Below are 18,303 nucleotides of genomic sequence, written 5' to 3' on the forward strand. Positions count from 1 at the left end.
TTGATGAGACTGATTAGATTCACAATTTAGGCCTTTTAGGAAAATCAACATTAAGCAAATTATTAGCATCCACCATTGGTTAAGAATATTCAGAATACCCTTAAGTTACTCCATTGAAGAAAGCTAACTTTGAAAAGTCTTATCTTACTTTCTAACTGGGAATTTGTGACAATTGTCACAACAGAAGAAATGGCTTTATTTAGGAAGATTTCTTCATACACAGTAAACTCAGACTGTACCTACAAAGTTATCCATCCCCAGTCAGATGACCCACTCTAAGACAAATGGTATTGTTTTTCTTTTCTGTTTACGGTTGTCCACATACATTGGAGATTGGACCTCTAGTGATCCTCCAAGCCATCTTCTCTCCTTTGGGGATAATGCTGTGGCAAAATACTGTGGATTCTGTAGTTTGAAATGGACAAGCACTCACTCTGTGCCATGTAGAAGACACAACGTCATGACCCTGCCCCCTCGAAAGCTCAGCCCCTACTTCCAGCTGAGATCAGGGCTCTCTAACCTTGATTTAAAGATGGATAAAGATGAAATGTGAAAATAATGTGTCTTTTACCTGGTTATGTTCTGCTACTTTAAAATTGTTTAGTCTTGAAACTTCACATGGTTTTTCAGCCTCTTTCCCCCATTAAACTAATCTGAAGATAGTTTCGGTCTTTCTCTGCTGTTGGGGTATATATATATTTTTAAGATTTTATTTGTGTATTTGAGAGAGAACACAGAGGGAGATAGAGAGGGAGAAGCAGACTCTCTGCTGAGAGGAGAGCCCGATTCAAGGCTCCATCCCAGGATGCTGGGACCATGACCTGAGCCAAAGGCAGACACTTAATGAACTGAGCCACCCAGGTGTTGCTATACTATTGGCTTCTTATACAGAGATTCAAGACATTCATCAAAAGCAGTATTGAAATAACATTTTTCCATCTATTTTTTTTACTCTCAAGAAAATGTTTATATCTAAAAGCATGTGAATTTGCAGTTTCTCAGAAACAACTTGAAAGGAAGACTTTGACCTTCTTTGTTTCCACTTTTTTTTTTCTTGGGAAGAGCTACCTCGGATCAGAGATTTCTAGATTTCATTACAGTTGCACCAGGGACAGGCATCGTGACACTGGGCAGAGTATTCAGATACTCTGATCCTCAGTTTCTTCATTTGTGAAGTGAGGCTAACACCCAGGCTTTAGAATGTGAAGATGCAGTGAGATATGTCTTCCATATCTGTCAAGTGTCTTGGTCTGATACGTACTTGTGTCTCTCTTGTCCTCTCTCCCTCCTTATTTAACTTATACTTCTTTCTTTTCCTCCTGCTAGAAGGGAAGGAACTGAGGGGAATAATTTTGTGTCTAGATAGATCTCCAGTAGTGCATGGGAAAGATTTTTCTTTGATTCTGCCTCTTACACATTTTCTGTGCTCTCCATTCCAGCCTACCCTGTCTAAACATCCTGTTTTGAGATTGTACTCTACTCTGCTATTTGATATTTCTCTCAAATATACCTTTCTATTGCTTCCCCCATTTCCCTGTTTGTTTGTTTGTTTTTTAAGAGCAGTCCCCAAGATTGCTACATCTAAGAAAGGAAAAACAATATATGAAGATAGCTTAAAGAGTAGGATAAAATTGCACTTGAAACCCTCTCTTGTAATTCTGTGTGTGTCTAGAAGCTGAAAAATACACAGGTATATTGCACAATCTTTACCTGGCAAAGTAGTTGTACAGAATGGAGGTCTTCAAACTTCTTTGTACTGGAATATACATCTGAATGACATTCTCCTGTTCAATATACTTCTTTGGAAGCAGAAACAAGATGGGTTGTGGGTTATGGAAAACTAGTTTCTAGCTGTATCTGTACCTTCTCCCTCCGCCTCTCTCCTACACAAGAAATGCAAGTGAATTTGGGTGAGATGATTATGGGAACAACTTTTAATCTATCCTTGTGTATAAGAAAAGTGAATCATTTTTACTACTTTTTTTCATTTATTTATTTTCAGCATAACAGTATAATTATTTTTTCACCACACCCAGTGCTCCATGCAATCCGTGCCCTCTATAATACCCACCACCTGGTACCCCGACCTCCCACCCCTCCGCCACTTCAAACCCCTTAGATTGTTTTTCAGAGTCCATAGTCTCTCATGATTCACCTCCCCTTCCAATTTACCCGAACCCCCTTCTCTATAACTCCCCATGTCCTCCATGCTTTTTGTTATGCTCCACAAATAAGTGAAACCATATGATAATTGACTCTCTCTGCGTGACTTATTTCACTCAGCATAATCTCTTCCGGTCCCGTCCATGTTGCTACAAAAGTAGGGCATTCGTCCTTTCTGATGGAGGCATAATACTCCATAGTGTATATGGACCACATCTTCCTTATCCATTCATCTGTTGAAGGGCATCTTGGTTCTTTCCACAGTTTGGGGACCATGGCCATTGCTGCTATAAACATTGGGGTACAGATGGCCCTTCTTTTCACTACATCTGTATCTTTGGGGTAAATACCCAGGAGTGCAATGGCAGGGTCATAGGGAAGTTCTATTTTTAATTTCTTGAGGAATCTCCACACTGTTCTCCAAAGAGGCTGCACCAACTTGCATTCCCACCAACAGTGTAAGAGGGTTCCCCTTTCTCTACATCCTCTCCAACACATGTTGTTTCCATTCTAACTGGTGTAAGGTGATATCTCAATGTAGTTTTGATTTGAATCTCCCTTATGGCTAGTGATGATGAACATTTTTTCATGTGTCTGATAGCCATTTGTATGTCTTTATTGGAGAAGTGCCTGTTCATATCTTCTGCCCATTTTTTGATATGATTGTCTGTTTTGTGTGTGTTGAGTTTGAGGAGTTCATTATAGATCCCGGATATCAACCTTTTGTCTGTACTGTCATTTGCAAATATCTTCTCCCATTCCGTGGGTTGCCTTTTTGTTTTCTTGACTGTTTCCTTTGCTGTGCAGAAGCTTTTGATATTGAAGAAGTCCCAAAAGTTCATCTTTGCTTTTGTTTCCTTTGCCTTTGGAGACATATCTTGAAAGAAGTTGCTGTGGCTGATATCAAAGAGATTACAACCTATGTTCTCCTCTAGGATTCTGATGGATTCCTGTCTCACGTTGAGGTTTTTTATCCATTTTTAGTTTATCTTTGTGTACGGTGTAAGAGAATGGTTGAGTTTCATTCTTCTACATATAGCTGCCCAGTTCAGCACCATTTATTGAAGAGACTGTCTTTTTTCCACTTTTTTCCTGTTTTGTCGAAGATTATTTGACCATAGAGTTGAGGGTCCATATCTGGGCTCTCTACTCTGTTCCACTGGTCTATGTGTCTGTTTTTATGTCAGTACCATGCTGTCTTGGTCATCACAGCTTTGTAGTAAAGCTTGAAATCAGGTAACGTGATGCCCCCCGTTTTATTTTTGTTTTTCAACATTTCCTTAGTGATTCGGGGTCTCTTCTGATTCCATACAAATTTTAGGATTATTTGTTCCAGCTCTTTGAAGAATACCGGTGGAATTTTGATCGGAATAGCATTAAAAGTATAGATTGCTCTAGGCAGTATAGACATTTTAACAATGTTTATTCTTCCAATCCAAGAGCATGGAATGGTCTTCCATCTTTTTGTGCCTTCTTCAATTTCTTTCATGAGTGTTCTGTAGTTCCTTGAGTACAGATCCTTTACCTCTTTGGTTAGGTTTATTCCCAGGTATCTTATGGTTCTTGGTGCTATAGTAAATGGAATCGATTCTCTAATTTCCCTTTCTGTATTTTCATTGTTAGTGTATAAGAAAGCCACTGATTTCTGTACATTGACTTTGTATCCTGCCACATTGCTGAATTGCTGTATGAGTTCTAGTAGTTTGGGGGTGGAGTCTTTTCGGTTTTCCATATAAAGAATCATGTCATCTGCAAAGAGAGAGAGTTTGACTTCTTCATTACCAATTTGGATGCCTTTTATTTCCCTTTGTTGTCTGATTGCTGTTGCTAGGACTTCTAAAACTATGTTGAACAAGAGTGGTGAGAGCGGGCATCCTTGTCGTGTTCCTGATCTCAATGGGAAGGACGCAAGCTTTTTCCCATTGAGGATGATATTTGCTGTGGGTTTTTCATATATAGATTTGATGAAGTTCAGGAATGTTCCCTCTATCCCTATACTTTGAAGCGTTTTAATCAGGAACGGATGCTGGATTTTCTCAAATGCTTTTTCTGCATCAATTGAGAGGACCATGTGGTTCTTCTCTCTTCTCTTATTAATTTGCTGTATCACATTGATTGATTTGTGAATGTTGAACCATCCTTGTAGCCCAGGGATGAATCCCACCTGGTCATGGTGGATAATCTTTTTAATGTGCTGTTGGATCCTGTTTGCTAGGATCTTGTTGAGAATCTTAGCATCCATATTCATCAATGATATTGGTCTGAAATTCTCCTTTTTGGTAGGGTCTTTGCCTGGTTTGGGGATCAGGGTAATGCTGGCTTCATAGAAAGAGTCAGGAAGTTTTCCCTCTGCTCCAATTTTTTGAAACAGCTTCAGGAGAATAGGTGTTATTTCTTCTTTACTATTTTTTAAAAAAAAATTAATAACAGTTTATTGCCTCTGGGTACTTGGATAGCTCATTCGGTTAAATGTCCAACTCTTGATTTCAGCTCAGGTCTTGAGCTCAAGGTTGGGACTTCAAGCCCTACATTGGGCTCCACACTGGGCATGGAGCCTACTTAAAAAAAAATTAAAAATTAAAATATAAAAAAGTAACAGTTTTCTCAATCTTCACAACTGCTTATACCCTGAGTCTCAAAATTATAGTTAGTTATAAATTGCTCCTTTCAAAAGATCTGTTAATCCTCTATAAAGTAAAGTGGTTGAATTTGGTGATTTTGAATGTTACTTTGAACTTTTTAACATTCTAATTCCTCACATTGTGCCACAAGGTCCCAGATCATATTGGTAATGGATGGCCAGTTTGCTTCTGTGATGTAATACATTTCTGCTGTTTGTAGTAATTTGTTATGCTCTAGGAAACTCATACACCCAGCAAACCTCAGCTTTAGTTAGTCCTGACCTATGTTTTAATTTTGTCTTCAGTCGTCCCTCTCATGTGCTCCGTGACAGGACATGTGTCTTCCGCGGGCACGTGCATCGAGAACCTGGACTGTGGGCTGCTTTTCCTGCCTTCTTCCCATGGAAACCCTGTAGTCTTTCTGGTCTTTCTAAGGCACTCTCTTTTCTGTTTACCTGGCAGTTGATCCTTATGGATTCGCTTGACCAGTTCCCACTGTGATCCTTCCAAGGGAGTGACTTCAAGCCTAGACTGGAACTGAGAAGAGATTTTAGAAAAACAATTCTTGACCTCCTTTCACTGCTGTGATTTTAACTGATAATTTTCATGTCAGGGTGATCACCAGGAAATTTTTTTTTTTTAAGTCATTATCTAACAATTTCGCAAGAGTGTCGTTTTATGCTGATGAGGTAATTTGTCCCCTTAGGAAGAGCTATTTCTTGAGTAATTATTTTGGGTACTAAGTGACAGGCTCAGACTATTTTAGGTCTCCGTGGCCTTGTCTCATGACATGCATTTACCTTGAGGATAATGCAAGTGGCAGGTATTGCCTGTGACTCATTGTTCCTTCAGGAGCTCACCGCACTGTTCATGTCTTTAGCAGACAGCAGCACGTGACAAGGATGGCTGGGGAGATTGGCTGCCAATGTACTTCTTATGTAAGATTGGCCTAAAAGATAGTCCGTGTTCCTTATGAAACATCTTTTCACTCCAAGTGGACTTTTTGGTGACAGCCCAAGAAATTCACTAGATGTGAGAAAATATGGGATAACCAAATATCATATTTGATAGTTTTATGTAAGTCTTCTAATTTGAAGCTGTCTCATTTAAACTAATATGGGTTTCCATAAAGTTAAGTTTATGTTTCCTAAAATGCAGACTTATTAAGCCATATGTTAATTTGTACTAAAAGGCGTAAAGACACATGGGCTGTTTAAATTAATTTGAAAATATTTAGGATAAAACCCTTCCAAAGTTTATAAAATGCAATGTATTTTCAGGTTGATGACTTATATTAAAATAACATTCAAATCTTTCAATTTGAATATTATTCTTGCTCCCAATTTTCCTTAATGTGGCCAATGGGTCTGTTGAACGCCCCATCTTATCTTTCCACGGCCAGGGTTGTTTTTACACAGATGCTCTGTTTCAAATCCATAGCTCAAATCTGAGTGCCAGAGTTTTTCAATGACTAAGAGATAAAATGGTTTTTCAGTAATACTGCCTTTTGAATATCCAAAACTCTCTGAAGACAAGGGTGAAATGTCCATTGCCTACTGTGCCCAACAATGGTGTGAATGTTCAGATAGACAAGATAATTCTTATTCTCTCAATTTTATATATGAAGAAACTGAGATTCAGATAGGTTCGATTACCTACTCCCAAATATATAAAACAGCAGCAAAATGGAAGAATATTCCACTGATTCCAGACCAAGAATTTAAACATATGTGCTCACAAAAATATTTGGACAAAATCACAGAGTGTAATGCAATCTCACTATTTAATGGATTTTATTTAGTTTCGCCTATACACAATTTAATTCCTAGCCATCAGCTATAAACTTTTCAGCTCCTTGGTGGTTTTTTAAAATATGAAGAAAACCTTAAGCCAAAGACCTAAGGCACAACCCACAATTTTTCCCCTGATGATGACATTTTGCAGACATGGTTTTTCCTGCTGTCAGAGTGTGATAAAAGGCTTGGGTTTACAACTTGACTCAAGCCTTACCTGGGTCTTGCCAGGAAGAAATATGTGCTTCACTGAATTAACAACAGATCCTAAAGCAGAAAGAAAAATCAAGCTAATCCTCAGAGTCAGTATTTTGTCCCTGTAACCTGCAGGTGTGTGTGAGGACCATAGAAATCAGCTTAACATAATTTCCCATTTTTCTCTGTTCAACTTCTGAGATGGCCACTGTTGGTTTCAGTCTGGGGATTTCATCTTACAGAGCTGTCAAAAATTCTAGTAGCTACAAGGAGAGAACCCTAAAGATAAAGTTCATGACTGATTCATGACTACATTTATCCAAAACAGGAATGGAATGTTGAATGGCAAGAAACACAAGGATGTTTTTTACATTCCAAAAGTTAGAATTTCTGTATAATGAAAAAATAACACCTAATATTAGTATGGTACTTTTAAGTTCATAACGTGCTTTCATTTAATTCCTATAATAATCCTATAAGGTAGTGGAGTTGTTGAGTTACAATAGTACCCAACACACACACACACACACACACACACACACACACACATACACACACACACACGTTCAGTTTCCTCTCCCAAACACTACCATCTCCTCAAACTATTGTATCTGTATGACACATTATTAATTTCTAAAATTCTTGAAAGGTAAAAATGTTCCCATAGCTATATTCAGCTCTTAGCTACCACTCCCTGAAACTGGGTTTAATCTTTACCATCATAGAAAAGCTCTTTATTATTGATAACTTTGTTGGTGCCAAATCTAGTGGATTTTTCTATGTATCATTCAAAGCTCTTTGCAGTTTTGGATTCTGTGGATCAACTCCATCTTTTCCCCATTTGGTCTTTCTTTTGAGGGTTCCTTACCATAGTTTCTACAGCAACAGAGTAGTTTTACTCACACTACTATTTCCTTTCTCTCTTGGATGTCTTTGCTGGTGGCTCCTTCCTTTCTTTTGGAAAATGGGCACATTCCCTAGGCTTGAGCTTATGATTCTTTTTTCTTTCTGGCTCTTCTCTCTCAGTCAGGACCTCAGGAACTCCCCCCCCCCTACCCCCCAGCAGTAATTTTACCTATTTCTATTCATCCTCCTCTTCCACTTTCAATAGCCACCCATGTTCCACCCTGGCCCCTTCCCTTCTGGCTGGTGACTGTCCTGCTCCTATATTGAGAAAGCAGCTCTATTGAGTGTGAGCGCCTTGGCTTTTTGTCCATAAGTTGACCTCTAAATGCACTCACTGTGACCCCCTCTCCTCCAGTTTATGAGGGAAAAGTGCGACTTTTTCTATTCAAGACCAGTCCGTATTCATGATGCTATTCCATTCTGTCCTTTCTGGAAATAGAACCTTATTCTATTGATTATTTCCTTCTTATATGTTCCTTTCAACTTATCCCTCTTTATTGTTTGGAGCCTATACACATGTTAGGTCTTCCCAGTCCTTACGAGGTCTGTCTCTACTTGGCGTTCTCTCTAGCTACCATCCTATCTTGCTCTTTCGCCATAAGGGCAAGCCCCAGTAAGGAAGAGTTTGTGGATGCTCTGTTTCCTCTCCTTTAACTCTTTAATTCAGGTACTAATTTCAGCCTTCGGCTTCTATTGAGGCTTCCAGGGAAATTTAATTGCCCTACATCACCAGTGTTACTTAATTTCTCAGAAGCCATTGACACTGTCCACTTCACCCCCTTTCTCAAGACTTTGCTCCATTGATCTCCATTAAGCCACTCTCTCTCAGGTTTATTCTTTGTTTCCTTCAGGCTCTCCTCTTTCCTCATTCCTCAAGTTGTTTTTCTTTCCTTCCTTCACCACTGCCCTTAATCCCCCTATATTTCCTCCTCCTCCTCCTCCTCTCCTTCTTTTTCCTCTTTCCCCATTGATTCTCTCCTTTTGTCTACAAGTTTAAAACCCTACAGCACAGGACAAGCAGCCGATATTATTCACAGACGCCTCCCAGGGGAGTGTTTACTTTGCTGGCCTTACTGTCTTCTTTCTGGCCCACTCAGCAGCATGTATTAAAAAAGTAGGTGAGTTGGAATGGCTATTATAGAAATAGGTTTGGATCAGTTTAAGTTTCTGAAAAAAGTAAATAATTTGCAAACTTCAGAACTTTAACCTTTATTAGTGACAGATTGCTGGAGACACACCTCACGAATGATTGGGACACAATAATATTATCATGGTAACATGATTGGTTAAGGCTGATAGGTCAGGTGTTTAAATGATTGTTGAATTCACTTGAATTTAATGTTTGTAACTGTGGAGTTACTTCCTGGAAAATGTAGAACCGAAGAAAGATTGTTTCTTTTTTTAATCTTCCAAAAGACTCATTAATTTAATTAATTTAATTTCATTTTCTTACAGTGTTCCAAAATTCATTGTTTATATACCACAACCAGTGCTCCATTTACTTATTTATCTTACAAATAGGTTAAGGCCTTATTCTATAAACATACTGGAATCGGAGGGTCCGTGTTCTTAAATTCTTGGAACTGAGCATTGAGACAAATCTTTCGTTGGGTTTTAATGGTTTGGGGTACCCAAGAGTCTTGTATTATGATAAACAGCTTCTAAGGGAACTATGATATTAACATTCATATTAAAGAGAACTTTCAAGGATAGGGTCCCCAGAAAAAGAAGTTTCTGGTATCAGGAGAGGATGAACTGAATGGAATACCCACACATTAACTTGAATTGCTCTGTCAAGTTATAATATCTTGAAACCTGGAAGGAATAGTTGAGAGATTCATTGAATCAGGGCAGCTTAGGTCTTGAAATATTACATATCTTCTCACAGTGGTTTTTAGGATAACTTTAAATTTTATGACCTCAGTGAATATAAAATTTGAATGGAAAAGATAATGTTTTCCACAGACTTATAGCGAGCACATTTCTTCCTTTATTTTTATAATCATTTGAAGTAAATACTTCAGTCATGGCCAACTATTAAATCTGCTTTTCCTTTAATATTTAAGGCTTCGAAGGCCAAAATTTCACCTAAAATTTGCATTGACTCAACTGATATTTACTAATATTACCTTTTTTCCACTCTAGCTGTCCCTATCTACTCCTGTTTTTAGCCCACTTCAGTAACTGTATACAACAGCCCTCCTACAGCAAACACATGGATTTTCCTCAGCAACATTAGATTAGAAACTTTCTCAAAGGCAGAAACCAGGTCTTATTTTTTCTATTCTTCAAGTGCTTTGTACACAATTTATGTGTAGTAAATAATTTTTAGGAGCTTTTGTGCCATCAGCAAGTAAAACATTTATAGGAAATATAGATTTTTAAAAGGTATTTTATTATCCTATTAACAAGAGAAACTTATGATCCACAGAGTAGCATAAAGCAGAGGTTGGCAAACTTTTTTCTGTAAACAAATAGTAAAGATTAGAGGCTTTTCCAGCTTTACAGTCTCTGTTGCAAACCCTGAATTCTGCTGTTGGTGTGTGAAAGCAGTCATAGTCAAAGGAGACAAGACACTCTATAAACAATGTGTGTGGCTGTGTGCCAATAAAACCTTATTTACAAAAACAGACAGTTTGTACTTGCCTTCCAGGCTATAGTTTGCTGACCCCTGTATAAAAATATCCTTTAAGCCCACATATATGTAATAGTATACTAATATATGTGTATAAAAATATACACATGTAATGTATAATTTATATTATTATATATAATTTTTTTTAAATGACATCACAAAGAGATTGCTAGATATCCTTTCAGGAATATTGGAGCCTCTGGGGATTGTCATGAACTGTCAATCACCCAAAGGAGACAAAAATTGGTTCTTTATGGATGGAAAAAAATTCTTAGTTATTAGAATGGTTTGTGGCTTTCCAAAGTTCAGCTTTACTCAACAAAATCTTGCTCTGTAGTATTTAATTTGGTGGTGGGGAAAGGCTGAGGTTAAAAATGCCTAAAAAGTCTGCTTTGGAAATTAATAGTAAAAAAGGGACTAAGAAACACTGTAGTAGGGATATGAACCTTTGTCTTCAGTTAGGCTCTTTTTCAACTCTATTGTTTGTGGATAACTGACAAATTAGTTATGCAAATAATTCTTGTCTGTAGACTTAGAAATTATATCTGCACAGTGGAAAGATACCCCACCCCAGACACCCCTCACCAGGAAAAAGCCAGTTTTTTTGTCTATTTGTGAATTTATTTCAACATTCATTTCTTCCATGTAAATTTGTGGTTCTTTAATTTCTTCTTTGAATTGATTGAAACCTTTACCTCCTTCCCTCATATAATAATTTATAATATGATAAATAAAAATCTTCTACAAGTGTTGTTTTATATCAGTCATGATCTTAGCTTTGCCAAAAAGATGTAATTTAATAGTTTTCATTGGTTTGTACACTCCTTGACATGATATTAAAAATATTTTTATATCATTATATATTTTAAAGGTCATCAATGTTCTAAGAAATGTATCTTTTTAAAAAATGTACCTCTTATTGCTAGTAAATAATTTTTTATGAATAAGCATTGATTTTCTTCTTAAAAACATGCTGAATGTTGAAAGTCATTAAGTGTGTCAAAAGTCCATTACTTAATTTTTTTGGCACAGTGCTTGTTTGCTTTTAGTTCCCCGTTGACTTTTTTGAGGACATGGGCCAGTGGACGTGAAGGCCAATGCTATTTTCATGGCTCTGTTGACAGAAGGTTGCATGTGTTGCCACTGTGAATCTAAGATCATTTGGGGGAGAGCGCTGGGCCCTGGCCTCACAAGAGGTGCACACGAGGTGTAGGACACTGAGCGTGCTTTGACACTTGCTTTGGCTCAGTGTGCCTGGTCAAGATTCTGGTTTGGCTTGCAATTTATTTCGGGAGCATGGAAGTTCCACAGTTTGTCTAGCTTTACATTTATATTGCCAAATCCTTCTGCCCTTCTCCTTACTCTTAGTGCACTAACTCTCACTCCCTGCCCCTACATGAGTATTTTACATTCTTTAAAACTGCAAGATGGAAGCCAGAATTTTAGAAATGAGTTTTCCCAGTTTCCATCCTGAAAACAGTGTTTAACTCTTTTGTTAAGCCTTCTATCCCTTTGTTTCTTCCTCTTGTTCTATCCCTCAGCTTCCCTCTTTGCAGCTGGTAAGTGAATGACTCTGGGCAACAAGTACCAAATCTCAGAATAATGTTAACTTTCGTTCAGGAAGCCAAATAAATGTTTCATGCACAAAGGGGGAGACAGAAGATAAAGTGATACTTTTCAAAGTGGATACTAGTTTTAGGATCAGAGTAATGAGACGGAAGTCACCTCACCTAATATCCTATAAGGCAAGCCCACTGTTATAAGTCTATGTGTATCCAGTCTATCCATATTTTTCTTGTTGTTACAAAGAAATATAAATAGCAACACTTAGGAAATCAGCCGGCATATTATAAAGTAATGCTAAATTAAATCCAGTGGCAAGAAGGATGATCTAGACCTCTGATGTTTAAACCGAAGAGCATCCTAAATTTGAACTTTTGGTAAGATCTAGTTAACAGTTGGGGAGGCAATCTGTGGTAAGTGTCTGCAATTCTTAAGTAATCTCTGCCTACAGCAGTGTCTAAATAAAGCAATTGCTTTTTAAAGAAATCATGATATTGGGTTTTATCTTTGTTACATACATGCATTTGAAAATTAATAACAAAATGGCAATTACAATGTTAAAAATGAGCAAAGAAACTAACCCTACAGTAAAAATACAACCCAAGGAGGAGTCAAGATGGCGGAGAAGTAGCAGGCTGATACTACTTCAGTTAGCAGGAGATCAGCTAGATAGCTTATCTAAAGATTGCAAACACTGCAAATCCATCGGCAGATCGAAGAGAAGAAGAACAGCAATTCTAGAAACAGAAAAACAACCACTTTCTGAAAGGTAGGACTGGTGGAGAAGTAATCCAAAGCGACGGGAAGATAGACCTCGTGGGGAGGGGCTGGCTCCCGGCAAGTGGGGGAGCAACGGAGCACAAAATCAGGACTTTTAAAAGTCTGTTCCACTGAGGGTCATCGCTCCAGAGGCTAAACTGGGGTGAAGCCCACACAGGGTAAGCGTGGCCTCAGGTCCCGCAGGGTCACAGAAGGATGGGGGGTGTCCGAGTGTCGCAGAGCTTGCGGGTATTGGAACGGGAAAGCTGGCTACAGAGACAGAGCCGACAGTAAGATCACAGCTCGGGGTGACCTTGAACCAGTTGCAGGCTCTGTGAGCTCGGAGCGCGGCCGGAGGTCAGGCAGACGGGAGTTACTGGGCGCTGTTCTCTGAGGGCGCACTGAGGAGAGGGGCCCCGGGCTCTCGGCTCCTCCGGGCAGGAGACCAGGAGGCTGCCATTTGTATTCCCGTCCTCCGGAACTCTACGGAAAGCGCTCAGGGAACAAAAGCTCCTGAAAGCAAACCCGAGCGGATTACTCAGCCCGGCCCCTGGTAAGGGCGGTGCAATTCCGCCTGGGGCAAAGACACTTGAGAATCACTACACCAGGCCCCTCCCCCAGAAGAACAACAAGAAATCCAGCCAAGACTAAGTTCACCTACCAAGGAGTGCGGTTTCAATACCAAGGAGAGGAGCAGAATTCCAGAGGAGGAGAAAGCAAAGCACGGAACTCATGGCTTTTTCCCTGTGATTTTTTAGTCTTGCAGTTAATTTAATTTTTTTCTTTTTCATTTTTTTTCTCTTCTTCTGCTAAATTTTTTTTTAGCTTTTACCCTTTTCTTTTTAAACGTTTTTTAACTAGTTTATCTAATATACATATATTATTCTTTTTTATACTTTTCTTTATTCTTTTCTTTTTTTAAATTCTTTTCTTTCTTTTTTTTCCTTTCTTTTTCTTTCTTTCTTTATTTTTGAACCTCTTTTTATCCCCTTTTTTCCCCTCACGATTTGGGATCTCTTCTGATTTGGTTAAAGCATATTTTCCTGGGGTTGTTGCCACCCTTTTAGTATTTTACTTGCTCCTTCATATACTCTTAGCTGGACAAAATGAGAAGGCAGAACAATTCACCACAAAAAAAAAGAACAAGAGGCAGTACCGAAGGCTAGGGACCTAATCAATACAGACATTGGTAATATGTGAGATCTAGAGTTCAGAATGACAATTCTCAAGGTTCCAGCTGGGCTCGAAAAAGGCATGGAAGATATTAGAGAAACCCTCTTGGGAGATATAAAAGCCCTTTCTGGAGAAATAAAAGAACTAAAATCTAACCAACTTGAAATCAAATAAGCTATTAATGAGGTGCAATAAAAAATGGAGGCCCTCACTGCTAGGATAAATGAGGCAGAAGAAAGAATTAGCGATATAGAAGACCAAATGACAGAGAATAAAGAAGCTGAGCAAAAGAGGGACAAACAGCTACTGGACCACGAGGGGAGAATTTGAGAGAAAAGTGACACCATAAGACGAAACAACATTAGAATAATTGGGATTCCAGAAGAAGAAGAAAGAGAGAGGGGAGCACAAGGTATACTGGAGAGAATTATTGGGGAGAATTTCCCCAATATGGCAAAGGGAACGAGCATCAAAATTCAGGAGGTTCAGAGAAAGCCCCTCAAAATCAATAAGAATAGGCCCACACCTCGTCACCTAATAGTAAAATTTACAAGTCTTAGTGACAAAGAGAAAATCCTGAAAAGAGCCCGGGAAAAGAAGTCTGTAACATACAATGGTAAAAATATTAGATTGGCAGCTGACTTATCCACAGAGACCTGGCAGGCCAGAAAGAGCTGGCATGATATTTTCAGAGCACTAAACGAGAAAAACATGCAGCCAAGAATACTATATCAGCTAGGCTATCATTGAAAATTGAAGGAGAGATTAAAAGCTTCCAGGACAAACAAGAATTGAAAGAATTTGCAAACACCAAACCAGCTCTACAGGATATATTGAAAAGGGTCCTCTAAGCAAAGAGAGAGCATACAAGTGGTAGATCAGAAAGGAACAGAGACAATATACAGTAACAGCCACCTTACAGGCAATACAATGGCACTAAATTCATATCTCTCAATAGTTACCCTGAATTTTTTTTTAAAAGATTTTATTTATTTATTTGACAGAGAGAGATCACAAGTAGACAGAGAGGCAGGCAGAGAGAGAGAGAGGGAAGCAGGCTCCCTGCTGAGCAGAGAGCCTGATGTGGGCCTCGATCCCAGGACCCTGAGATCATGACCTGAGCCGAAGGCAGCGGCTTAACCCACTGAGCCACCCAGGCGCCCAATAGTTACCCTGAATGTTAATGGGCTAAATGCCCCAATCAAAAGACACAGGGTATCAGAATGGATAAAAAAACAAAACCCGGGCCCCTGGCTGGCTCAGTGGGTTAAGCCGCTGCCTTCGGCTCAGTTCATGATCTCAGGGTCCTGGGATCAAGTCCCGCATCGGCCTCTCTGCTCAGCGGGGAGCCTGCTTCTCTCTCTCTCTCTCTCTCTCTCTCTCTGCCTGCCTCTCTGCCTACTTGTGATCTCTGTCTGTCAAATAAATAAAAAAAATCTTTAAAAAAAAACCCCATCTATATGTTGCCTCCAAGAAACTCATTTTAAGCCCAAAGACACCTCCAGATTTAAAGTGAGGGGGTGGAAAAGAATTTACCATGCTAATGGACATCAGAAGAAAGCAGGAGTGGCAATCCTTATATCATATCAATTAGATTTTAAGCCAAAGACTATAATAAGAGATGAGGAAGGACACTATATCATACTCAAAGGGTCAGTCCAACAAGATCTAACAATTTTAAATATCTATGTCCCCAACGTGGGAGCAGCCAACTATATAAACCAATTAATAACAAAATCAAAGGAACACATCAACAATAATACAATAATAGTAGGGGACTTTAACACTCCCCTCACTGAAATGGACAGATCATCCAAGCAAAAGATCAACAAGGAAATAAAGGCCTCAAACGACACACTGGGCCTGATGGACATCACAGATATATTCAGAATATTTCATCCCAAAGCAACAGAATACACATTCTTCTCTAGTGCACATGGAACATTCTCCAGAATAGATCACATCCTCGGTCCTAAATCAGGACTCAACCAGTATCAAAAGATTGGGATCATTCCCTGCATATTTTCAGACCACAATGCTCTGAAACTAGTAATCAACCACAAGAGGAAGTTTGGAAAGAACCCAAATACATGGAGACTAAACAGCATCCTTCTAAAGAATGAATGGGTCAACCGGGAAATTAAAGAAGAATTGAAAAAAATCATGGAAACAAATGATAATGAAAACACAAAGGTTCAAAATCTGTGGGACACAACAAAGGCAGTCCTGAGAGGAAAATATATAGCGGTACAAGCCTTTCTCAAGAAACAAGAAAGGTCTCAGGTACACAACCTAACCCTACACCTAAAGGAGCTGGAGAAAGAACAAGAAAGAAACCCTAAGCCCAGCAGGAGAAGAGAAATCATAAAGATCAGAGCAGAAATCAATGAAATAGAAACCAAAAAAACAATAGAACAAATCAACAAAACTAGGAGTTAGTTCTTTGAAAGAATTAATAAAATTGATAAACCCCTGGCCAGACTTATCAAAAAGAAAAGAGAAAGGACCCAAATAAATAAAATCATGAATGAAAGAGATCACAACTAACACCAAAGAAATACAAACAATTATAAGAACATACTATGAGCAACTCTACGCCAACAAATTTGACAATCTGGAAGAAATGGATGCATTCCTAGAAACATATATACTACCACAACTGAACCAGGAAGAAATAGAAAGCCTGAACAGACCCATAACCAGTAAGGAGATTGAAACAGTCATTAAAAATCTCCAAACAAACAAAAGCCCAGGGCCAGACGGCTTCCTGGGGGAATTCTACCAAACATTTAAAGAAGAACTAATTCCTATTCTCCTGAAACTGTTCCAAAAAATGGAAATGGAAGGAAAACTTCCAAACTCATTTTATGAGGCCAGCATCACCTTGATCCCAAAACCAGACAAGGATCCCATCAAAAAAGAGAGCTATAGACCAATATCCTTGATGAACACAGATGCGAAAATTCTCACCAAAATACTAGCCAATAGGATTCAACAGTACATTAAAAGGATTATTCACCACGACCAAGTGGGATTTATTCCAGGGCTGCAAGGTTGGTTCAACATCTGCAAATCAGTCAATGTGATACAACACATCAATAAAAGAAAGAACAAGAACCATATGACACTCTCAATAGATGCTGAAAAAGCATTTGATAAAGTACAGCATCCTTCCTGATCAAAACTCTTCAAAGTGTAGGGATAGAGGGCACATACCTCAATATCATCAAAGCCATCTATGAAAGACCCACTGCAAATATCATTCTCAATGGAGAAAAACTAAAAGCTTTTCCGCTAAGGTCAGGAACATGGCAGGGATGTCCATTATCACCACTGCTATTCAACATAGTACTAGAAGTCCTAGCCTCAGCAGTCAGACAACAAAAGGAAATTAAAGGCATCCAAATTGGCAAAGAAGAAGTCAAATTATCACTCTTCACAGATGATATGATACTATATGTGGAAAACCCAAAAGACTCCACTCCAAAACTGCTAGAACTTGAACAGGAATTCAGTAAAGTGTCAGGATATAAAATCAATGCACAGAAATCAGTTGCATTTCTCTACACCAACAACAAGACAGAAGAAAGAGAAATTAAGGAGTCAATCCCATTTACAATTGCACCCCAAACCATAAGACACCTAGGAATAAACGTAACCAAAGAGGCACAGAATCTATACTCAGAAAACTATAAAGTACTCATGAAAGAAATTGAGGAAGACACAAAGAAATGGAAAAATGTTCCATGCTCCTGGATTGGAAGAATAAATATTGTGAAAATGTCTATGCTACCTAAAGCAATCTACACATTTAATGCAATTCCTATCAAAGTACCATCCATCTTTTTCAAAGAAATGGAACAAATAATCCTAAAATTTATATGGAACCAGAAAAGACCTCGAATAGCCAAAGGGATATTGAAAAAGAAAGCCAAAGTCGGTGGCATCACAATTCCGGACTTCAAGCTCTATTACAAAGCTGTCATCATCAAGACAGCATGGTACTGGCACAAAAACAGACACATAGATCAATGGAACAGAATAGAGAGCCCAGAAATAGACCCTCAACTCTATGGTCAACTAATCTTCGACAAAGCAGGAAAGAATGTCCAATGGAAAAAAGACAGCCTCTTCAATAAATGGTGTTGGGAAAATTGGACAGCCACATGCAGAAAAATGAAATTGGACCATTTCCTTACACCACACACAAAAATAGACTGAAAATGGATGAAGGACCTCAATGTGAGAAAGGAATCCATCAAAATCCTTGAGGAGAACACAGGCAGCAACCTCTTCGACCTCAGCCACAGCAACATCTTCCTAGGTACATCACCAAAGGCAAGGGAAGCCAGGGCAAAAATGAACTATTGGGATTTCATCAAGATCAAAAGCTTTTGCACAGCAAAGGAAACAGTTAACAAAACCAAAAGACAACTGACAGAATGGGAGAAGATATTTGCAAACGACATATCAGATAAAGGACTAGTGTCCAAAA

General features: G+C 38.7%; 1 protein-coding gene across 1 annotated transcript in view; it reads left to right on the forward strand.

Moving 5' to 3' along the window:
• The window catches only part of LOC116575900 (serine/arginine repetitive matrix protein 1-like), a 287,791-nt gene that overhangs the window by 201,922 nt on the left and 67,566 nt on the right, over positions 1–18,303 (forward strand). The gene's annotated exons all lie outside the window — the stretch shown is intronic.

This window comes from Mustela erminea, chromosome 17, assembly GCF_009829155.1.
Source record: "Mustela erminea isolate mMusErm1 chromosome 17, mMusErm1.Pri, whole genome shotgun sequence".
NCBI lineage: Eukaryota > Metazoa > Chordata > Mammalia > Carnivora > Mustelidae > Mustela > Mustela erminea.